A 19,248-nucleotide genomic window follows, 5' to 3' on the forward strand; every position below is an offset into this window, starting at 1 on the left:
GTGTGGAAGTATGTCCCAGATATTTTGTGAGACATAACAAAAACTTAATTAGCCTTTATCATAAATTCAAATTTCACTGGGCATTTTTATATATACAGTTGACCCTCATTATTTACAGATTCTATATTTGTGAGTTTATAAATTTGCCTCCTTGCTAACATTTATTTGTAACCCCTAAGCCGATACCCATGATATTGTCAGAACAATAAATGAACATGTGCTGAGAGTCAAAAAATTTAACTCACCCAACATACACTGTCCCAGCTGAAGTCAAACCAGGCAGTGGTGTACCTTCTCACTTGAGCTCTCATACTAATAATACATACATGTCCTTTACATAGTCTGTTAGCACCACATATTTTTGTGTTGCTGATGGTGATTTTTCTGTTTAAAATGGTCCCCAAGTGCTGTCTAGTGTTCCTAGGCCAAGAAGATTGTGATGGGCCTTAAGAAAATATGTGTGCTAAATAAGCTTCATCCAGATATGAGTTTTAGTGCTATTGGTCATAATTGCAAATATTAATGAATATATATACACATACATATAAATATGGGCTTTTCTGGTGGCTCAGACAATAAAGAATCTGGCTGCAGTGCAGAAGACCCAGGTTCAATCCCTGGGTCAGGAAAATTCCCTGGAGAAGGGAATGGCTACCCACTCCAGTATTCTTGCCTGGAGAATTTCATGGACAGAAGAGCCTGGTGGGCTATAGTTCATGGGGTCACAGAGTTGGACATGACTGAGTGACTAACATTTTCACTTCCATATATATATATATATATATATATATATCTTTATACAGAAATACACATAGTAAAGGTTATGCATTGATTGATTGTGTGCTGTGCTTAGCTGCTCAGTCATGTCCGACTCTTTGTGACCCCATGGACTATAGCCCTCCGGGCTCCACTGTCCATGGGCATTCTCCAGACAAGAATAGTAGAGTGGTTGCCATGCCCTCCTCCAGGGGATCGTCCCAACCCAGGGATCAAAACCAGATCTCCCACACTAGAATCAGATTCTTTACTGTCTGAGCCACAAAGGAAGACCATTGATTGATTAGTTGGTGAAAATATTCCAACCAGAGGGCTCTCAAAAGCCTAACTCTCTATTTTTCCAAGAGCAATAATTCTATACTTGCTAATTCAGTGTTGTTGGCAAATTTATAGAACATAGGTACTGTGAATAACAAGAATTAATTATATATATATATATATGTATATATATATATATAGTAAGTACATATACACACAAGTGTGAAGAATATGTTTATGTGTGTGTTATATTTATTTACATTTATATATTTTATATAATTTATAAATGCATAAAACATAAAATTTTGTAACACACACACATATATATATGTGTGTATGTGTGTATATGTGTGTTTTATATGGATTTCCCAGGTGAAGTGAAGTGAAGTCGCTCAGTCGTGTCTGACTCTTTGCCACCCCATGGACTGTAGCCTACTAGGCTCCTCTGTCCGTAGGATTTTCCAGGCAAGAGTACTGGAGTACTCTTGCCATTTCCTTCTCCAGAGGATCTTCCTGACCCAGGGATCGAACCCGGGTCTTCTGCATTGTAGGCAGACACTTTACCATCCCAGGTAGCTCAGTGGTAAAGAAATTGCTTGCCAAAGCAGGAGATGCAGCTTTAATCCCTGGGTCAGGAAGATCCCCTGGAAGAGGAAATGGCAACCCATTTCAGTATTATTCTTGGAAAATCCTATGGATAGAGGAGCCTGGCATTCTACAATCCATAGGGTCATAAAGAATTGGACATGACAGCACGCATGCACATGTTATATATACAATTTTTTTTTCTTAATCTGAAAACATGAGATATCATGCAGAGCCTTTTAGACTATGCTTCTATGTTCAAATGTCTTTGCAATTTTATCAGCAAGAGCTTAAATATGGAGAATTTGTTGAGGGTGGCTGAAATTCGGAAGCAAGGTTGGCAATTTAGTGTCTATTGTGTTAGCCAAGGTAAGTACAGAAGATAAACTGATTTAAAGATAAACTGCTTTTGGTAAAGATAAGAACTAATGGGCATTTTTAAGCTTAATTCTGAAGATAGAATAAGGCTATGGTCAAGCTACAGGAACCCCTCCATAAACATGAATAGCTATATGCGCACCAGATTAGAGTGAAGGTTAGAGGTGGAGATGGTATTAGCTATCGCTTTAGTGGGTCATTACAAGAACAAAATGTGGTAACACATGTAAAGAGGCTGATGTAATATATACTTATGAAGAATATGCAGGAAATCTTAATGCATTCCCCCACTGGGCTCACCATTCACTAGCCAACCTTATATTTTGCCATAAGTGTTAGTTGAAAGGATTTTTTTCTTAATGTTTCCAGGATGATTATTTTTAAATAGCTCATATGACATCATTTTAGCATCAATATAGTTTTCATATCCATGAAAATCTATTTGCAAGTGACTTGGATGCTCCCTTAGATTTAGTGATATGGATGCATATTTGTCAACTGTCCAAAGCTTTGTTAGTATTCCACAGAAATAAACATATAAATATGCAGATGCTCCTCTTCTTGGCCAGCATCAGCAACATAAGGCACCAAAACCTGCCATGTGATTCAAACCTTGTAGTCTTTAATTCAATACTAATGGCTGAGACGTAAGAGCAAACACTTGCTCGTGTTCCAGAGTCATCTGCTATGAAATCCACTTGGCAGTTCAAGTTAGAGAAATGTTGACACAGAAAATGTTAAATAAAGATTTGCTTTAAACCTCCATACTTCATAGGGCTTAAGTTGTTTCCGGTTTATGAGTGATAAATACTGTAAGATCAGATGTTAAAAAGACATTCCCGTTTCTAGCAGGCAAGTGTTGGAAGAGTCTAAAGAATGTAATGGAACCCTTTCCAGATGCAAATATAGGGCATAAAATGCTAGAAACTGGATTGTATTGGTTTTAGATGAACTATTGTGGTGAAAAAAAATGGTTTTCCTGCATTGAGTAATTAAACAATAGAATGCAAACGCATTATTTATTCAAAGTGTTTGTATACATAAAATGTGTGGTTTAGTTCAATGCAATTTTGAAACATTAACATAGAATGGCACAAAGAAAAAGACAGGAGGAAAAGCTGCTACAGCTGCTAAATGTTTGCTCAAAGTTCTCTCTGTAACTACTCAAGGAAAAAAGAAATTATTAATTATGTCTACTAGTTTAATTTTGTACCCAAACAGTAGAGTCAGAAAGAAAAAGAATAAAATTCAGTTTGTGCTGTGTGCATATGGGCATATGCACCTGTACATACATGGGACTGAGAAAAAGTGGATGAGGAGGGGGTGACAGATTACATTTCTACCTGAGATATAGAATGCTATTTTTGTTGGCATCCCATTTTGTAACCTAGTGCTCAATTCCAAAAGAAACTTCATACAAGGCAATTCCCTCTGTGTAAATTAAAATATGTTACCAGACTGAGAAGCGCAACACTATTCCCTTCAAGCTTTTTCAAGGGTGTTCAACATTTAATTTGACCCAAATGAACATGATCAGCAGATATAATGTCCCTCAGACTAAGCTTGTGTATATTCAAGGAAAAGGGAGGAAAGAGGTAAGACAAAAACATTATTAGGCATAGATATTTGTATACCCAATAGTCTTTGGATGTGCAAGCTTTTACCTTTCCAAAATGTTCACACACAAACAAAAATTATTTTCTTCATATCAAGCCTTGTTATTTGTATGATTTTTACATTTGAATAAAATTTTGAGGTTTCAAAGAATTATTTTATAGGGTGGCTCATTGCATTTTTACGCTCTAAATCCATACCACCAAACCTGACTGTAAAATTCTTCATAATCTAACTTCTATTTTACCTCTTTCTTCCCTTGCTCAATACTAATGGTGTTTAATCTTCCTCTCAATACTTCTTCATGCTCTGTGTTTGGAATGGTTCTTTTCCACTTAACTCTGGTTGGTAATGAGGTCCCAGAGTATCACCATCACCTGGAAGCTTATTAGACATGCAGATTCTATGGCTCCAGCCTAGGCCTCAGAATCAGAAATTCTGAGCTTCGAGCCCAGAGTTTAGCATTCTAACAAGCCCTCCTGGCAATTCTAATGCATGCTCAAGTCTTCGAACCACCAACCTAACTTTCTGGTTTTGAGGCCCAGCTCATAATTACCTCCAATAGGAACTTATTCACAAATTTTCTTAATTGACAAAATGTCCTCCTCCTTGTACTCTTATTAACATAAATATATCAATGCTTATAATTTATTTTGAAATTATTTGCTTATATTTTTGCAATAGGGATCAGAATCCCTTTACTACAATTCACATGTGTAAAAACAAAACAGCGGTGGCCAAACATTTATTTCCTGAAAGTGGTTTTCTCATAATTTAGGTAGGCGATATAGCATAGTGATTAAAAGAATGAATTAAATTCTGGCTCTGCCACTTACTACCTGGGTGACTTTGTGAAATTTGCTTCCTCTCTGTGGATCTCATTTGTAAAATGGGCAAAATAATGTCACCGGACTGTTGTAAGGACTAAATAGGTTAATATATGGGAAGCCCCTAGCATAGTGCCTGTACGTAGACAACAGTGCCTAAGCATTTTTTCCCATTCTCTCTTTCTTCTCCATCTGGGACCATGATAATAAATATTTCAGACTTTTATTCCCATGCCCTTTGTTTCTTATGTTCTTTTTGGGATCTTTCCTTATTTTTATTTTCTTATTAATGCTTCAGTATATGTCTCTTCTGACCTACTACCCATTCATTAATCCTGTTGTCAATTGTATCTCATATGTTGTTCTTTGAATCAGAGTTCATAATTTCTTTTATTTTACATTTCAAAAATTTTACCTATTTTATAGTTTAAAGTTACTGTTGCCAAATAAAGGGTTCCCAGTTAAATATAAATTTCAAATAAGCAAGAAATAACTTGTAGCGTGGATAAGTCCTAAATATTTTATTTTATGAGATATAATTTTAATAAAACAGGTATTTGCTGTTTACCTGAAATTTTACTATGACTTGAAATTCTGTGTTTTTATTTGCTAAATCTGGCAATACTATTTCCAGTTCTCTATTAACATTTTTATGACTACACAATTTTTTAGTATATAAAACTAAACACTATTATTTAAAAATCTATGTATAATAACTTAAATATCTGGAAGTTATCCTAGGAGTCTGTTTTATTTTTTCTTTCTTGGTGTTGGTTATATAGACTTGTATACTGATGTGGTAGGCAGAGTTCTAGGATGGCTTCCAAGATTCCTGACCCCTGGTGTGTATGCCTTGTCTAATATTCTCCCTTAAATGAGAGAGGGAACTGTGAATATGATGGGATTTCATTCCCCTGATTATATTATTTTCTATGACAAAGGGACTTTACAAATGTAATTAAGGTCCTTAATCATTTGACTTTAAATTAATCAAAAGAGATTTTATTCTTATTGATCCTTAATCACGTGAAAAGGTCAGGGTGGTTTGACCTAAGTATATTAACTCTCTAAAAGTGGGTTTAAAGCTCACGGTCAAGAGAAGTCAGAGGGATTTAAATCAAGGAGATGCTCTTTGTTGGCCTTGAAGATAAAGCAGATTTTGTGTTGTAAGAGGGGCATATTTTTGGGACCTGTAGCATCTCCCAGACAACTGCCAGTAAGAAAATAGCAGCATCAGTCCTGAGGCCACACAGAACCAAAACCTGAACATTCTTAAGAGAAGACCCCCAGCCTCAGATGGGATCACAACCACAGCTGGCACTTTGATTTCAACATAGGAGACCCCAGACAACCTGTGATGATAGTAGAAGCTGTAAGAGTAAGTTTGTGCTTCTTTTCTAGTGGTTTTGGTGTGAGAATTGGTCTATAGCAAACTAGCTTACCAGTATAAGCTACAAAGCTACAAAGATTTCATATAAAATTTTAACAATTCTATCAATCCAGATAGATACACTCTAGATGCATCATTGTTTATAAAGATACTTGTGACCCTACAAGTATAAGAGTGTCTAAAAATATTCTATTAGGAAATATGAGAAAATCAAACTTTTCAAGTAAATACGGAACGTTATTAGGAGAGGGGTGTTATGTTCTTAGGCTTCCCTGGTACCTCAGCTGGTAAAGAATCCACCTGCAATTCAAGAGACCCCAGTTCTATTCCTGGGTTGGGAGGATCCCCTGGAGAAGGAATAAGCTACCCACTTCAGTAATCTTGGGCTTAGCTGGTGGCTAAGATGGTAAAGAATCCACCTGCAATGCTGGAGACCTGAGTTTGATTGCTGGGTTGGGAAGATCCCCTAGAGGAGGGCATGGCAACCCCCATGGCGGTATTCTTTCCTGGAGAAACCCCATGAGCAGAGGAGCATGGCGGACTGCAGTTCACAGGGTCGCAAAGAGTCAGACACAACTGAGCGGCTAAGCATGGCATTATATTCTTAGATCTGTAAACAGTTGTCATACAGATTTTATTTTTTAAAATCATACTCCCTGTTTGAATTCAGTCTGCCCAACAGAACGCCTTTCCAGCCTTTGAATTCAGAGTAACCAAGTACTGAAAATTTGGGGAAAACAATGGGAGCAGACACCAGAAATTAATTGCAATAGTCTATAAAGTTCTATAGCTTGACAATATTTTCTCTCCAAAAGCAGCATAGAGTGTAAAAGGCAAAGATATTTACTCTGAAGAAAACAATATCCCCAAAGCAAATGACTCTTCTCTGAAAAAAACTGGATTATCTCTTTAGGAAAAGCTAAGGTCTTTAACGGGGATGCTGGTTCTTTTCTTACCTTAGCATTTGGGGTATTTGTGACAGTATCACTGTCCTTTTAAAGTATGAAGTGACAACCAGAGATCATTAAAATCAGCAACATGGAAGAGTAGGAACCAGGGAAATAAACAGACCGGCTTGTTTGAAAAGAAACAGATCTGATTTATAGAAAAAAATTTGAAGTTATAAACTATATGGAAAGATTTTAAAACCTATTACAACCTTTAAAAAATGAGTGGTATGCTATAAAATTTCAAAATCAAGACAGGTCTCTTAGAAAGGAATTTAATTGTCAAAAATTAGCAATAAAACTTCTAAACAAATTTGAGTAATTCCTATGAACTATGAAGGAAAAATACAAAAATGAGACAAACACAGGTGCCATATCTCAGAAAGAACAAAAGAAATAAAATAGAAAATAATAAAAGATCATTTTGCAGAGATGAAGGAAGACATAAACCTTCAGTATTGAGCCCAGAATATCCAGGAAAAAAAAAGTTAAAGAATCCAGACATATTGTCTTGAAATTTCATAACACTAGACATTAAAAAAAAATAAACTCCCAAAAATGTCCTGAGGAAAAAAAGTAGGTTCACTACTGATGAGAAGAGTATTATTGATGCTAAAAGGCAAGGGACAGATAACTTTAAATTTTGGAGGATTGAGACAGAAGTGAGGGAGGAAGGGAGAAGAGAAAGAAAGAAAAGACATTTTCAGACACACAGATAGAAGGAAAATAATCTCCTGTTTTCCCACCCTTTTATAGACATAACCTTCATAACAACCTAAAATCAAAAACAGAAAACTTTATTGCTGGAGAGGAAAAGGGGTGGGAGAGAGACTGTAGTTATTGTTACTGCTATTTTATTGCAAAACTCTGCAGCCATTGGATTTGTAACTACTATTAATCTTAAGTATGCCCTGATTTAAAGAATTGGAATTAATTATATTGTCAATTTGGCGTGAAAAATTTCAGCCCAATAAAAGCAGCTTATTCTGATTTCTGTATATCTGATTGGAATAACTCTAAATGATTGGTTGTCTATAACCTCAAGTCCTGATGTAAATGAATGAGAGTAGTCAATATAATTCATAATTATTCACCATAAATCTTTTCTTTGTGATAGTCTCCCTTGTCAAACTTTCTTTACAAATATCTAAAGATATTCTCTTCATCATGTCTGATGTGTGACATCTGTGGTTACTATAAGAAAACAAAGGGAATATGCATAATAAAGCTTGCTAGAAAGAAGTTTAATTTGAAAAGTATATTTTATTTTCACAAGTGGCTGGTTATTGCATCTTGTCATAAAATCCAAATGATGTGCTTGGTGTTGGAGTGTATTCGAAACAGTAAAACCATCAGATACCACATTTTGCTTCTTCATTTACCTGATTTTCAGTCACTATAGTATGCTGTTTCATGAAAGAACTTCTAATGGAGTAATTACAGTTTTGTTTTGTTATTTAATATTAGAGAGATCATTGGGATTATCTAATTCAATTAATTTATGCATCTCCTTTCTGAACAATTGATTACACAATTAGATTCAGACTTTTGCAAAAAAGGCATTAAATAGAACACAGATTGAGCTAAAAATGCTTGTGTGCATGCTCAGTCATGTCTGAGTCTTGTGATCTGATGGACTGTAGCCCACCTGACTCCTCTGTCTATGGGATTTTCCAGGCAAGAATACTGGAGTGGGTTCCCATTTCTTACTCCAGAGGATCTTCCCCACCAAGGGATTGAACCCACATCTCCTGTGTATCCTGCTTTGGCAGGCAGATTATTTACCACTGCGCTACCTGGGGAGACCTGGGCTAAAAACTTTATTATCACCTTATGTAGCAAGGTATATTTTTTAGTGGCAGGGATATCGTGGTAAGTAAACCTTCCATCCTAGTAATTTTGGTTTTGCAGAAGGATGGCAATAAAAGAGAAAATGGGGCAAAAATGCCATATCAAATACTAAGCACATATCATTTGCATTTTTAAAACATTAATCTGATGACAAAGGATCTCCATTTTTTATTTTACTTGATACATGTATTCAGGTTTTTCTTCCCAAGGGGAAGAAATGTACTTGGGAATATATAATCTCTCTGAAAAATGTAGTTGGTCAGGACTCTCCCCTTCATCTTTAGAGGAAAAGGTAATTCATGAGAAATCCTTTCCTTGTGTTTCTTTCAACTGTACTCAGAGATGCAAAAATGCATACGTAAGCCTTAAGAAGATGGAGACCATGTTAGGAGGAAAGAGATATCCAGAGTTAGGATAAAGTATTGGGCTGGCCAAAAAGTTCATTCGGACTTTTTCCGTAAGATTAATGGAAAAAGTCAAACGAACTTTTTGGCCAACCCAATGCTTACTACAGATCTCCAAGTTTACCTGAGACCAAATGAACTGCTAGAAGTCCCTGGTACATGCATCCATGATCAGTCACTCAGTCGTGTCTGACTCTTTGATACCCCTCAGGCTGTACCCCACCAAGCTCCTCTGTCCATAGAATTTTCCAGGCAGGAATACTGGAGTGAGTTGCCATTTCCTCCTCCAGGGGTTCTTACTGAGCTAGGGATTTAAACCCATGTCTCCTGGAAGTAGATTCTTTACCACTGAGCCACCAGGGAAGCCCAGAAGTCCCTAGAGACCATTTCAACCCTCTTGTCCTTGATGCTCTGCGGCCACACTGATCCTACTGTAACTACTCACTTTTCTTTTAGACGTTTACCCTGAACTGAAGCTTTTAATTTCCTTCTCTGCTTCCACTGATGGTACCCAATCTCTCCCACACACTGAGGTGATTTTGTGGAACTTCTTGCTCCTGCCTTTTCTGCTATGAGTATCTTTGGCTAAAGCATTCGCTTGTTGAAATCTCAAACATGCCTCAGTCTTGAATCACATTTCACTTCAACTTTGACCATACCCTTGACCCCTCTAGCTGGAGGGCCCTGTCCCTCATCCTCACCATCATGTCACATCACTCAGGTAAGATATTTCACTTATACCAATATCTTGTAGATATTGTCAACAATTGTCTATCTCCTCAAGCCACCATCAAATTTCCTTGAGGTGCAGGGCTGGGTTTTGTCCAGATTGGGAGAAGTCTGATAGAATTTAATGAGTTTTGGACCAGACTATGAATCCTGATTGTCACTAACAATCCTCTGTGATCATATTTAAAACCCTCAATGATTTGAAATCCAAATATGTCATCTGTAAAAGGAAGGTGCTTCATAAAATTAACTGAGTGATCCTACTTTTACTCCACAGTGCCTAACGTAATGCTTTTAATATGGTAGGCCATTATAAGCATTTATGGAATAGTGGATAAATTTACTTCAAGAGTAAACATTTCAGCATGATAAAATACTATTTTTCTCTTTCTGACTTACTTCACTTAATATGATCATCTCTAGGTCCATTCATGTTGCTGCAAATGGCATTATTTCATCTTTTTATGGCTGAATGTTATTCATGTGTGTGTGCGTGCACGCACACACGTACCTCCCATCTTCTTATCCATTCATCTGTTGATGGACATTTAGGTTGCTTCCCTGTCTTGCTTACTGTAAGTAATGTTTCTGTGTACACTGGAGTGCATGTATCTTTTCAAATTAGAGGGGGTTTTTTTTTGTATATACGCCCAGGAGTGGGATTGCTGGATCATGTGATAGCTATATGTTTTTTAGTTTTTAAAGAATCTCCATGCCATTTTCCATAATGACTGCACCAATTTACATTCCTACCAACACTGTAGGAGGCTTTCTTTTTCTCCACACCCATTCCAGCATCTATTATTTGTAGACTTTTTGATGATACCATTCTGACTGGTGTGAGATGATACCTCATGGTGGTTTTAATTTGTATTCTCAATGGCAGCCCACTCCAGTACTCTTGTCTGGAAAATCCCATGGACGGAGGAGCCTGGTAGGCTGCAGTCCATGGGGTCGTGAAGAGTCAGACACGACTGAGCGACTTCACTTTCACTTTTCACTTTCATGCATTGGAGAAGGAAATGGCAACCCACTCCAGTGTTCTTGCCTGGAGAATCCCAGGGACGGGGGAGCCTGGTGGGCTGCCGTCTCTGGGGTCGCACAGAGTCGGTAGCAGCAGCATTAATTAGTGATGTTGAACAATTTTCAGATATGTTTGTTTTTCTCTCTCTGTATATTGTAATTTTACACTCATTGAGCTTGTGTTTATCAGCTCAATAGATAGATAGAGCAGAGAACAAACTTGAAACAGCCAAAAGGGCTTTCTGACTCTAAGTCTCAATTAAACAGAGGCAATGCAATGGATGTAAACAAAGTAACTGCCACAGAAATAGAATTGTAGCAAAGATGGTGCAAAATGATGAAAGTAGAGAGGATAGTAGGTTCAGGGCTGAACTTCTGAAAAGGCATCAAGACCTGAGGAAAAGGGTACATGGAACATAGAGATGAACAGAAAAAGAAGTCATAGATAACTTAAACACAAACCTTGATGTTGTTACTGTCTCATTACTGACTGGTGACCATGGCTCATTGATTAGAGCTCATATTCCATCTGGGCACTAGTTAATATTCCATATGTATAAACTACACATTTTCAGTTTGGAGAAACCTTGAAAAAACTGAGGTTAAATTTTGCATATTCTTGGTAGGATTAAAATATGAATTGTCTTTAAAAATACATAACATTTTCTTGCAAATCAGTGTTTATAGACTGAAATTCGTGTCTTCAAAATACAATGAAAGAGCTTTACAAACCGCAAATTGCTACTGAATAGAGTTATTCTTTTGTTCTTGTTGTTTAATTGTTAAGTTGTGTGTGATTTGTGACCCCGTAGGCTGTAACCCTCCAGGTTCCTCTGTCCATGGGATTTCCCAGGCAAGAATGGGCAAGAACCCACTGAAGTAGGTTGCCATTTCCTTCTCCAGGGGATCTTTCCAACCCAGGGATTGGACCCGTGTCTCCTACTTGGCATGTGGATTCTTTACCAATGAGCCACCAGGGAAGCTTGATTAAATGGTACAATGAATACACTACAACACACTGGAGTACAGTGTCTGGAGTAAGGTATACAGTTACTAATTATTATTGATATTATTGTCACTGTACTAATACCAGTGATAAATTGTAGTTAGAATGGCTGCATATACACATGGATGCTTGAAATGGTACAGAGAATTAAAAGTAAGTTTCCAGCACATGCCCATGTAAAGTCAAATCATGCCATCCTCAACTTGAATGTTTTCTCCTATCCCATTTTTGTTTGCAAAGACTAGTGAGTCCTCTATTGACAGAAAGGTGACAAAAAAGTGGAAATCAGGTAGTCTAGGAAAAATGGCAATGAGAGAGTCAATTCCTAGGTAGGTTGATAAGAAGTCCGGGGGTCCCCAAGGAGAGAAGGATCTGGAATTCTCAAGGAGGAGGAAAGGACAAACTTTTATTTTTTTTATCTATATTCCTTAGTCTTAGTCAATTACACAACTCAGTTTAAACTCTGTACTAGGGTTTATACAACAACAATATATCCTGCTTAAGGACAGTTTTTCCTTCCTGAAAACCTTCTGGCTAATCTTGTTATCTTAAAATGTAAATTATGGGAGTGGGTCTGGTAAGATCTTTACAACCTCCAGACATTCTTTTGATTCACTGTAATAACTAATTAAAAGTATATAACTCCATTGCTGACACTAGTGTGGGGGTTACTCTTTCTGCCCCCTTCTGATGTTTATGTCAGAAGCTTTCTCTATCCCTTTTATACTTGAATAAAACTCTGCTACACAAAAGCTCTGAGCAATCAAGCTTTGTCTCTGGCCCCGGATTGAATTCTTCTCCTCTGGAGGCCAGGAATCCTGGCGTCTTTTGTGGTTCAGCAACATTTCAGCAACTTGTACATCACTTCTAGAGTAAGTGTGAGTTTACTGAGGTGAAGACCTGTTCCAAGTTTGCATACATACCTTATTCAGAAAATGTCTTAAGGAATGTTGCAGTTACATGTGGATGACCTACATATTATGTCTAGTTTCAAGTCATACTGCTGCTGCTGCTAAGTCGCTTCAGTCGTGTCCGACCCTGTGCGACCCCATAGACGGCAGCCCACCAGGTTCCCTTGTCCTTGGGATTATCCAGGCAAGAATACTGGAGTGGGTTGCCATTTCAAGTTTCAGGGACTATGACTCGCTGATTAATTTGTGTTCAATAGGCAGTGGCTTAACTCATGAAAAACACTCAGTAGAGAATATGGTATCTTACTGTGTAGTGCAGTTTAGTTGGAAATTAACACTGAATCCAACAAGGAAAGTTACAGTCTAATAGCTTCTGATCTTCATAAACTAAAATAGGAAATTTTTATATTCAATACTGTTGAAAGATATTAGATATATAACAGGAATTTACTTAGCTCTTCCTCCACATATGATGGGGATACGTGCTCATAAGCCCACTGGAAATTGAGAATATCATAAGCTGAAACTGCATATAATAATACACCTGACTACCTAACTTAAATGTGATCAGAACACTTACATTAGCCTACAGTTGGACAGTAGCATCTAGCAAAAAGTCTATTTTATAGGAAGGTGTTGAATATCTCCTGTAATGTACTGAATACTGTATTGAAAGTGAAAAACAAAATGGTTGTAAGTATATCAGTTATTTACCGTCATGATCGGGTGGCTGACTGGGAGCGAGGCTCAATGTAACCATCCAGCATCCCAAGGGAGTGTCCTGTGGCCTATTGCTAGCCAGGGAAAAGATCCACATTCAGAATTCCAAGTACAGTTCCTACCAAATGTGAAAATTGCTTTCACAGTATCCTAAAGTGTAAAAGTTGTATGTGGGACCATCCTAAGTCAAGGACCATCTGGAATCTTCTACGCACCCACTTGTGCCCCATGAAGAATACCATAAACCCATAAAAGTTTCTCCCCAGGCATTTTAATTTTATTTTATCTTTCCCTTGAGTTACATCCTTCTTACATCAATGGTTCCTAGCAACTCTAGCTCTTTTGAGTGCAAAATTTTGCTACAGGAACCTGACAGTGGGATGTTTTGAACTTTGATAATCTGAACTGCTGCTGTTTATGCCTAATATGATTGTGAGATATCTGAAAGATTCTATATCTATTGCTTCAGTTGATTTTTATTCTTTTTTGTTGTTGTTGTTTTTCTCAGAAATCCTGTGGAAAAGCACTGTTGAGATTTACAGTCATTTCTCTGCCAGTCATGCTTACTAATTTTTGGGTATCATTATAATTATCACATTTGCATGATGAATTCCCAGTTACTGTGTTTCAACAGTGACTCATTTTCTATTTTAAAAGGGTGAAGCATTTTTAATCTCAGTTTTGAGTGAAGCCAGACATTAATATTAGTCCCTGTGTTCAGACCAATAACTTGAGGCATCCTTTTGCTGTGTACTATGTGCTAAATTGCTTCAGTTGGGTCCAACTCTGTGCGACCTTATGGACTGTAATCACCCAGGCTCTTCTTTCCTTGGGATTCTCCAGGCAAGAATACTGGAGTGGGTTGCTATTCCCTTCTCCAGAGGATCTTCCCAACCCAGGGAATGAATGCCTGTCTCTTATGTCTCTTGCATTGGCAGGCAGGTTCTTTACTATTAGTGCCACCTGGGAAGCCCCTATCCTATTGCCAATGGTTATCAAAGCCTAGTCAACCCAGAACTTCAGACTAAACCTATGTGTAGATCTTAGGCTCTTTTTTTTTTCTTTTTTAACTATATATTATGGCTTAAAAACTATTGTTTTCCAGCCTTCTCACTTTTCATTTCTCTTCTGTTCTCCTTTTAGGAATGGTGTATTCCAGGAGCCAAAAAACTTCCCCAAATGGCCAAAACCAGAAACATGTGAGTAATGAAATAACTCAAATGGATTATAACTCAGATTCTAACATAAACATTCATGATTCCATAGTGAAATAAGTGATGATTTAATTATATATAATAGATAAATCAATGAGTAAGGAGAATAGACAAGTTTTCTATATAGGAGAATGTCAAATAATTAATTGAGATACTCCTCCCCTTTCACCTCAGGAAAGCAAAGCATAATGCCCTATTTCTTAAACACAGACTATTTAGTAACTTCCTTCTAGGGTGTGCAGTTCCCAAAAGGGGAAAATGAAACTTTATAGTGGACCTGAGTGATCAAAGTCTTTATCAGCAGTGAGAGGTCATGTTGATGCTTGAGATGGTGTGATGAGAATGCACTTTACCTGTGTGGCTTGCATCCGTGCTCAATCACTTCAGTCATGTCCAACTGCAACCCCATCGACTGTAGCCCACCAGGCTCCTGTCCATGGGGTTATTCTGGCAAGAGTACTGGAGTGGGTTGCCATTTCCTTCTCCAGGAGATCTTCCAGAAACAGAGATCGAACCCAGATGTCCTTCACTGCAGGCAGATTCTTTACCTGGGTCACCAGAGAAGCCCTTACTTGTGTGGGCTTCCACTCAAAAACCTGTATCTGAGGCTAATTATGTGAAAAACAGCAGACATACCTCAAATGACCAATATTTTACAAAATGCTTAACCAGTGCTACTTAAAAATGTCGAGATCATCAAAAACAAAGAAAGCCTAAGAAGCGATCACAGTCAATAGGAGCTTAGGAGACATGACAAAGAAATGAATGTGGATCTGGAAACAGAGAAAGGGCACCAAATAAAAATTAAGGAGATCCGAATATAAATTGTAGACTTTAGTTACTGATAAAGTGAAAGAGAAAGTGTTAGTCACTCAGTATTAATTGTAACAAATGTACTGTAGTAATGTAAGATCTTGATAATAAGGAAAACTGGGAGGGGAGAGGAACTCTGTACTATTTCTGTGATTTTTCTATAAATGAAAACTATTCTAAAAATTTTAATGGCATATTTTTCTTTCTATAAAATCATCTGTACATCCTCCTTCCACTATTATCTCCACTCTTACTATCCTAAATACTATTTACCAAATTTTATTCTTATTTTATGCTATAGAGCCCATTCACTTTTCAAAACACGTTGATAATCTGAGAAAAACAGGATATAGATTTGAGGTCCATTTTGCTCTCCTCCTAAGCAGAAAAATGCCAACTCTTTCCAACCACCAAATCAAAGGTATTTCCCCACAGAAATAGTGAATCCACTTTAAAGGTTTATTTACAAAGCAGAAATTCCAATCTCCTCTCCTACTAACTGCCCCCTAGCTGCAGATAATTACCAGACAGGGCTTAATACCCTAACAATCTAATCAATTCCAACCTGAAAACTTCAGTTTGGTTTTAAAAGATAAGCAATGCCCATTTATACTTTCTGCCTACACAGATTTAAAATAGATATTTCATGGTTGTACTATTCAATTCCTACAAAATTAATCCATATAAAAGAGGGAGAAAATAGGTTTGAATGGACTTTTTACTTCTTAAAATCTCCATGTAAGAGAAAGACAAAAACCTGAGAGATTTGCAAATGTATTCAGTAGGGCAAATAGAAGCACCAATCTGAATATTATGACCTCAAGATACAAGAATAGCCTCCTCTCAACACCACTTTTAACAGAGTTTTACTTCTGGGAAGAAACTTCTTGGTCTATTCTGTGCTGTCCTAGCCCTACTTTAGAAATGCAAATTCTGTGTGGAAGTGCAATAATGAGTTGACTTTCTTTAAGGATTTTATGGTCAGTGTCAAGTCACTGACTGTCTTCTGTGGTTCTGAGGCCTCTCTGATAAAGGAGATGTGGGAACAAGCTTGGCAAAGTAGGTGGGCTGGGATGGCAGGGAAATTGACTCCATGCCGCCTGTCACAGTCGGCACAGCTCAGCTGGGCAGGAGGGAGTCTTTGAGATCCTCACAAGTCAGACTACAAAGATTCAACTGCCGAAGAGAAAATGCCTTTTAGAGGACAGCTGTCTGAATTTTTAAGAATTCTGAAAAGGGGTGAAAGTTCAAAAGCTGCTGGTTTTCTTTTTCCTCTGTACTCACTTTCCTCTGTGTCCTGGGAACACAGTTTTATGTAAAACTGCTATAAACCAGGGTTTTGAGTTTGTCTTTTTGTCCACAGTCAATATCTTGAGAGGATAAAATGGTGAAGAGAGTCAGAAGTACTGTGGCTTAGGGCAAGGCTTTGTACTTGATAGTCCAGCTCCAGTGCTTCCTAAATTATAATGTGCACAGGAGACATCACAGTCACTCAGTTGTGTCCGACTCTTTGCTACCCCATGGACTGCAGCACACCAGGCTTCCCTGTCCTTCACTATATCCCAGAGTTTGCTCAAACTCATGTCCATCGAGTCGGTGATGCCATCCAACCATCTCATCCTCTGTCTCGCCTTCTCCTCCTGCCTTCAGTCTTTCCCAGCATCAGGGTCTTTTCCAATGAGTCAGCTGTTCCCAGCAGGTGGCCAAATATGGGAGCTTCAGCTTCAGCATCCGTCCTTCCAATGAATATTCAGGATTTCCTTTAGGAGTCATCTGGGATCTTCTTAAAATGCAGATTCCAATTTAGTAAGTTTGGGTTTGGGCCTGAGAGTCTGCATTTTTAACAGAGTCTGTGATGATACTAATGCTGATGCTGTGCACATCACACTTTGAGTGACAAGAGTCTTTTCATTGCTTAGTTACCAAGTTGTGTCTGACTGTTTTGTGATCCCATCGACTGTAGCACGCTAGGATCCTCTCTGTCCATGGGATTCTCCAGGGAAGAATACTGGAGTGGATTGCCACTTCCTTCTCCAGGGGGTCTTCTAGACCCAGGGATTGAACCTGAGTCTCCTCCATTGGCAGGTGGATTCTTTACTACTGAGTCACCAGGGAGGTTCCTGGCAAGGGTGTAGCTAATGTATTTTTACACACAATACAACAGTTTCAATGCCCAAGCCTTGGGAATGTTGAAAAAGCATCTCTCATGGATAATCTTTCTTAATGTCAACCTCTTTTCTTCTCCTAATTAATTGATTTTTAAAAATAACCTTCTCTTGTCTTTGGTCCTTTCTCTTAATAAATGTATAGCAATTAACATACTCCCTAGCTTCTTTTATCTTTGAAGATCATTTTTATTTCCTTTGAATGAATATATATGTTCAGACTTGTTAGCACATGAAGTTCACCTTTTTCCAACAGCTCTCTCCAGACTTATTCAAAAGCTAAATTTTTTTGCTCTTTCTCCACCATCATCCTTAGCATAAATTTAATAGCTATTCTTGTTTAGTCGCTCAGTTGTGTCCAACTATTTTGCAACCCCATGGACTGTAGCCCGCTAGGCTAGTCTGTCCTTGGGATTTCCCAGGCAAGAGAACAGGAAGGGGTGCCATTTCTTTCTCCAGGAAAATTTTGTAAAAATTGTGTTAAAATTGTATCTATCTTATATCTTATTAATATATTTCATTTATTCTTCCACTAGACTAACATTGGAAGATGTCAGTTCTAATTTTCTCTTCCCCCAATCACTAATGATAGCTATTAGAGCAACACTGATGTGATAAGTAACTCAGGACTATACACACACATGTGCACACACATATACACAGTCTAGAAAGTACCTATAAATATATGGCTAAGTTAATTTTTCTTTGTTTCACGTTTTAAAAAAATAAGTCAATAGGAGTTGTAAATGTGTGAAGAGTGAAAGTGAAAAGTCAGTTGTGTCTGACTCTGCGACTCCATGGACTATAGCCCACTAGGCTCTTCTGTCCGTGAAATTCTCCAGGCAAGAATACTGGAGTGGGTAGTCATTCCCTTCTCCAGGGGATCTTCCCAACCCAGGTATCAAACTCCGATCTTCTGCATTGCAGGCAGATTCTTTACCGTCTGAGCCACTGGAGAAGCCCAATATGAAATGGGTATGGTGAGGAAAGACACATAAATTTGACTCGAGAAATATGAATAATTTCCATAAAATTATATCAAGGACTGTTTGAATTATTTTGCCACATTTTTGACTCTTAGAAATGAAAATAAGCAAATAAAGTGGACGATAAGTAAACATCCTAGTCTTCATGGCTTTATGGTATGAAAGATTTGAAGTAATATAGAGAACATCTATGTCTATATTCTGTATAACTAGGCATAATTTCACTTACTGGGTAGCAAAACAGTATGAGGAAACCTCACTAGTTTGTGAATTCTACTTTAATTCATCTCTTCCTCATGAATAATAATTAAAAAAAATAGCCGAACATGGCAATTTTGATTTTATTTTAATTGTTACCAGTGTTTTTTTCACTAGGGATGTTTCTCAATTAATGAAAAGATTCCACCTCTAGCTTGGGTTGTGTAATACCTGCTTGTCCTGTAAAGTTAATGTAAGCAGATAGATAAATCACTGTGCAATGACGCCTCTTCTTTCCATTGGAAAATTGGTCTGAAAACAAGGTAATCAAATATTTCACATGAACATTATAAATAGTGTTCACTAATCTAATGTGGGATGTGGTGCTCTTTGATCATGATGCTTCAGGCCCTGCTGTTCAGCCCACTATCTATAACTGAGTGTGTTTATTG

General features: G+C 37.6%; 1 long non-coding RNA gene across 1 annotated transcript in view; it reads left to right on the forward strand.

Moving 5' to 3' along the window:
- The window catches only part of LOC145520802 (uncharacterized), a 367,809-nt gene that overhangs the window by 146,322 nt on the left and 202,239 nt on the right, over positions 1 to 19,248 (forward strand). Inside the window, exon 7 of the long non-coding RNA XR_014064835.1 lies at positions 14,564 to 14,619. This is a non-coding gene — a long non-coding RNA (uncharacterized LOC145520802). The remainder of the gene's footprint in view (positions 1 to 14,563; positions 14,620 to 19,248) is intronic.

Source organism: Giraffa tippelskirchi, chromosome 9, assembly GCF_054371585.1.
Source record: "Giraffa tippelskirchi isolate mGirTip1 chromosome 9, T2T-mGirTip1v1.2.pri, whole genome shotgun sequence".
NCBI classification, from domain to species: Eukaryota; Metazoa; Chordata; class Mammalia; order Artiodactyla; family Giraffidae; genus Giraffa; species Giraffa tippelskirchi.